The sequence below is a fragment of the Euleptes europaea genome, chromosome 1 (assembly GCF_029931775.1).
Source record: "Euleptes europaea isolate rEulEur1 chromosome 1, rEulEur1.hap1, whole genome shotgun sequence".
NCBI classification, from domain to species: Eukaryota; Metazoa; Chordata; class Lepidosauria; order Squamata; family Sphaerodactylidae; genus Euleptes; species Euleptes europaea.
Window position 1 is genome coordinate 92,547,284 of NC_079312.1, and position 6,350 is coordinate 92,553,633.

Genomic DNA, 6,350 nt, shown 5'->3' on the forward strand with positions numbered 1-6,350 from the left:
CAAATTCCAAACGAAGGAGAAGAACGGGCCAGACAGAGAGAGACTCACTGACATGGGATGTACTAAAACAAATGACAGGCTAGCCCATTATAAGTAACAGGAGCAGCTGCACAGCCCATTGGAAACAATAGGAGCCAGCCAGAGACTCTGTTAACCCACAGTTAACTCCAGATGAAGTTGGCAACCGGTGAAAACAGCAGAAAGCACAGTCCCACACAGAGGCAATCGAGCCAACCCCCCAGCAGAACAGGTAAACCCACCCCCTTTGGCTTCCCCCTCACACACACACACACACACACACACACACACACACACAGAATCTTCCCCCTATATACACACACACAGGAAAAAAGTTATAGAGAGAAGCCCCAAAATGGGTCTTACTGTGGATGTCTTCTTCTCTTCCATCAGGAGCAGGGTCTGGGAGTTAGGACTCAGGAGTAATCCAATACGATTCTAGAGACTCTCTCTGGCCATTTATGCACGGGAGGTTTTGCCTTGGATTTGCTGCTCTCTAGATGCACATTAAGGATCGCCTGCTCCCAATCATTCCAATGGATGGATGGTCGGGGGGACCGCATAACTTGGGAGTTTTCCCACCTTTTTTGACTGGTTCTATCCGAAGTAGAAACCGCTGAATCAGGGGAAATTCGGCTATTTTTCTTGTCGGATGGAACCGAATCGGCAGCCCTAGTAGGACATTTAATTTGTAGTTGAAGAAATTGTTTCATTCTATTGGACCAATGTATTCATCTTCCTTGGTATTTTTAGATGATGAGCCTGTGGACAAGGACCTGTTTACTTGCATATCAGTTCCAAGTATACTTTAGGTGTTTATGGAAATATTAAACAAAAAAGCTTATACAAAGGTGTCAAGACTTCTGGGTACTCAGCATAATATTGTTGATGTGAATTCATGGGTTGGCTCTGGGTATTTCTGTTGTGTGATCTCAGCCTCTGTAGGAATCCTAAAATTTGTCCTTACTAGCAAGGAACTCCCATGATCTTGATTAAGCATTGCTGAATTGGCAGACACCACTACATAGTAGCTCATAAAGAAGCTTCATACAAGAAAAAGGTTCATAATATATTCCAGAACATCATTGCTTCAAGGGGAATAACGGGTGCTCCTTTTTCAGACACCACAACTCCAGAACGTCCTTTATGAGCATTATTTTGGGTTGTCACCATGAATAAAAGCAGTAACACAGAAGAATCAGGCCTGGTGTCTGCAGTAACTAGTCTTGTACTTTGTTCTATATGTCCTTTGCAGAGGGCCATAATACCTAAAGTTGTAACTGCAACTCAAGGCAGCCACATAATTGGTAGGCCTGAATAGTGCAGGTAAGTAGAAGGATTGCATTTACATCCCTTGTCTGAAACCCAGAGGGAGCTAGGCTACTGCACATTGGCTAAAAGACTTGAAAATTGCCACCAGTTCCTTTCTGTGTTCTGTTCTTCAGAGATTTAGTTCATACCTCCATAGAATCCAACTTAATGCCTCCACAACTCATGTTTAACCATTATCACTAGCCACCGGTTCATAAATGACTTTGCTCCTGGCTGTATCTCACAAATAGGAATCAAGGGGAGATGATATTTGCTGCTTTCTAATAGCAAACAAATAGTGGCCACATTTCAGACTGTAGCCTATGAAATCCCAACTCTGCCACATATGTTTTTGCACCAGCCCGGTTAACGCAGGAAATTTGATATTTCTGTACCTTGAAATGACTAGGCTTCTTAGGCTTAGGAGAATAAATTAAACTTGAGCCAAAGTATGCCTCAGCTGCAATGGATGGGAAGATTGATTTGCTTTCCATCTGGGGGATTAAATTCTACTGCCAAAAAATGGCACCAGCATAATTAGCTGTCAGTCAAGTTGCAAAGAGACAGACTATGTGGGATAATTGAAAGCCCTGCAGCTTCTCATTACTTACTACAGTAGCTCTATTTGCAAATTTCCACCTTGAGGTGGTTCTCAGAACATTGTCAGAAATTGTACTTATTCCTGCTGGCAAATTCTTCTGATGTGAACGAAGAATATTGGGCAAAGCAGGGATTAATGTGAAGTAACTTTTATTTAACCTAACTCTGTTGTAAATATATTTGTCAACAGACTTTGACAGCTCTACCAGGCTTTCATTACAAACAGCCACACATCTGGGGAGAAATGGTGGGCCTTCCACCAGGTTGTATCCTAGAGGCATTCTGCAAGCATGAAAATCTTTCTCTCTTCTTTGCCTCCTCTTCTTCCATGCTTTGGGAGCTAAGCAAAAGTGACAGCATTTGATATGTTGTAATGTTCATAAAATGCCTGTATATTGAAGTATATCACTGGAGGTTAAATTATTGTTATTGTTATTCGTAGTGGTGGTTATTTACAAGGTACCATCAGCAAACATGGTGATATATAAAGTACAAGAAAATAGTCCTGCCCCAAGGAGCTAACAATATGAAATTTGACATGACAAAAAGAATAAAATAAGGAAAGGGAGGTGGGAATAAATAAATAAAGAATATAGCATTCATTCTGGTTACACATTCCTAGGCTTTGTTTCGGTACGAAAAGGGGACTGAAAGGCTGTGTCAAAGAATTCATGGAAAAGGTGAGTTTTGTGGAGGGACCAGAGGGAATACCCAGAATAAATAACTTTGGAGTTTTTTTATGCATTCATGGAACGAAATGCTATAAAATGAATAATTCACTTCCACTGCTAATGAACAATAGATTAGATGGGTTAGGCAAAGTAATGGTTACATTGTAGGGCTGCCAGGTTCTCACTTTGGTGGGAGGCCTCTGGACCCCAGCCGACCCTTTGCACTGCCATGCAGCTGCGTGGTGGTGGGGGGAAGGGGCAATGGGGCAGCAATCACTGGCCTCCTGATGCAATGGCATCACTTCCGGCTCAACCCTAAGTGACACTGCATGTGACACTCTAACATTCAATCAAAACTACAGAGCTGTGACTTAGGCTTGCCAGGCCCCGTAGCTCCACTGGTGGGAGCTTTCCGGGGCTGTGGCTGCGGTGCGCAATGCGAGCGCGCACCCCGCACAACATGGACGCTCTAGCAATCTTGGCCAAAATAGAGTTTTATCCGAGATTGCCAGAACATCTGCGTCACTTTCAGGTTTACCTGAAAGTGACGCGTGCGCACGCGTGTCTGCCTGCAGTGCCTCCTGGCTATCAGCTGGCCGGCAGGCAGCCCTGTGGATCGGTGGAATTTTACCCACCACCACCGGGCACTTGGCAACCCTACTGTGACTGAATGCTAGAGCATCACTGTTGCTGCAATGATGTCATTTCTGGTCCAGCCAGAAGTGTTGTCATTGTGTCAGGATGCCGGTGATCATCCCCCCCATACCCTCTATTTCTCTCCCACCACCCTGCAATGTCATTACATCACTGGCACCCCCCACCTCGCCACAGATCAGTCTCCTGCCAGTTGACAGCCTTGTGCTGGCGACCCTATGGCTGTTCGCCATGATGGCTGAATGGATCATGCAGATTCAGAGACACTAAAGATGGCGGTTAAGGGGAGATATGATGGAGGCCTATAAAAGTATGCATGGTATGGAGAGAGTGAACAGGAATAAGCTTTTCTCCCTTACTCATAATACCAGAACACGGGGTCATCTGCTGAAGCTGGAGGGTGACAGATTCAAAACTGATAAAAGGAAGTATTTCTTCACACAACACATAGTTAAATTGTGGAACTCCCTGCCCCAGGATGTGGTGATGGCTACCCACTTGGGAGGCTTTAAAAGGGAAGTGGACATGTTCATGGAAGATAGGGCTATCCATGGCTACTCGTCAAAATGAATTCTAGTCATGAGGCATACCTATTATCTCTAACATCAGAGGAGCATGCTTATTATGCTAGGTGCTGTGGGATACAGGCAGGATAACACTGCTGCAGTTGTCTTGTTTGAGGCTTCCTAGAGGCGCCTGGTTGGCCACTGTGTGAACAGACTGGACTTGATGGGCCTTGGTCTGATCCAGCATGGCTTTTCTTATGTTCTTATATACCTCTAAAAATCAGGGACTGAGACTCAACAGCAGGAAAAGGCTTTAACTATTTATTCATACCCAGATGTTTTCCTACCTTGGGGGTACAAAGTAGCTTTCACAAACACGCCCAAATGTGATTTAAATAAAGATCAACAATCCAACAGGCTCCCAGCACATCCTTGAAACAAGTGATAAGCAACAAGGTTGTCCCAGGCGGGTGCTGAGGCTGGTGCATAGCTCACACAGGGCCATGGCTGCAAACCAGGTAACTGCCCTTATAGCTTACACTTCTAGCCAAGCTCAGGCAAAATGCCTCCAAATAAATGAGGGGCAGATGCTAAGCCCATGTCTCACTTACCCGGCTCAAATATTCCCAATTCCCTCCCCTAATCCTCCTGCCATAGCAATCAATTTGGCAACTATGGAAAGTGGGATACTGGATTAGATGGATTCGTCACTTGAGCCAACAAAAGGCTGTTCTTGTGGTGAGGGAAAATCATAGGTCTAAAAGACAAGCGATACATTTCTGTAGCACAACATGTCTGGACCCAAACATGACCACAAGTCTTATCCTGTGCTTAGATATATAGGACTAGCAGTTGTTACTAGGGTTGCCAGCTTCCAGGTACTAGCTGGAGATCTCCTGTTATTACAACTGTTTTCCAGCCGATAGAGACCAGTTCCCCTGGAGAAAGTGGCTGCTTTGGCAATTGGACTCTATGGCATTGAAGTCCCTCCCCTCCTCAAACCCAGCCCTCCTCAGGCTCCGCCCCAAAAACCTCCCGCTGGTAGCGAAGAGGGACCTGGCAACCCTAGTTGTTACACAGCTTACAGCACTTTTGTTATTGTTGAGTTTCAGAGCTGGTCATAGGCAATGAAAACCAGTATCAGAGCTATGCTTTAGTTGGTCCTGACATAAATTAAACTTTGGGCTGACTTTATACCTTTTTCTTTATCCAGAGAGCGTTCATATGGCATATGATCTGGCCCATTCTCCAGTCCTCCATCTCCACTATAACTTAACCTGTGAGGCAGGCATTCTGTGCGGAGGCCTATATGCTCACAAACCCAATTCAAGCAATCTCCTCATCTCCCTCTATTTATTTTTGAGGGGAAGAATTGCACACTTAGGGCCTCCTCTGCATATATGTGCCTGGTAGGGTTGCCAGCTCTGGGATGGGAGATTCCTGGAGTTTTGGGGGTGGAGCCTAGGGTTTGGGGAGGACCCCAGTAGGGTATAATGCCATAGAGTCCATCCTCCAAAGCAGCCGTTTTCTCCAGATGAGCTGATTTCTGTAGTTTAGTATGATCTCTGTGGAAATCAGTTCTGATTCTGGAGAACTCCAGGCCCCACCTGAAGGTTGGCAACCTAAGTTTTTAATAGATACTATTAACTTCACTGTATGTTTTTCATGGTTTCAGTGGGAATTGAGACAGGCTCTGATATACCTCTCATTCAATTATGAAGATTTTTCTCCATAAGTCTTTCTTTCTTTCTTTCTTTCTTTCTTTCTTTCTTTCTTTCTTTCTTTCTTTCTTTCTTTCTTTCTTTCTTTCTTTCTTTCTTTCTTTCTTTCTTTCCCTACCTGTATATTGTATGCAGCAAGAGGAAACATCTGTGGCTACAGCAGTAGTCTCAGATAGTTGGTTCTGGGACTGTCCTTTGGACTGACATTAATTGAACTGTTCTAAAGCACATACACATAAGCTTGCCACCCAAACAGGTGTTTTTGCACTGGTCAAACTACCACTACCTATGCTCCCAAGGCTGAAAAAGTTACAGCATCCCACAGAAGAGGGAGCTCGTGTCATTTTCCCTAGATCAACAGCCCTGTCCTCTCTGACCACTTAATTGACTCCATTCTGTGAGTAAAGTCATTTAAAAGGGCGTTCTCATTAAAGCAAGATTGTTTGTAACTGATCTAGTCTCATGTTCCAGGGACTTCTCACGCACGGCAGATGAGATGGTGGGTTGTACTACAGACTGCCTTTTGTGGCTCACATTACTAAAATCTCCTTCATACGAAAAATAATCTCTGAATGCAGAAAATGAGTGACTCACAGAAAAGACTACGGTAGAACCCTTCTCTCTGTCATCTAGGTTTCAGTGTGGTTTTTCTGAGGAGCATTCCATCACGGGAGCCCACATTTGATTTGGTTTAATCCTGAAATAGATTTACCACTATATTTGCTGTCTGGGAAACATAAACTTAATTAATCCATAATTTTGAACTACTACTCTCAACAAGATAATTCACAGTGAGTAGCCGTGTTAGTCTGTCTGCAGTAGTAAAAAAGGGCAAGAGTCCAGTATAATATATATTTTTGTTAGTCTTT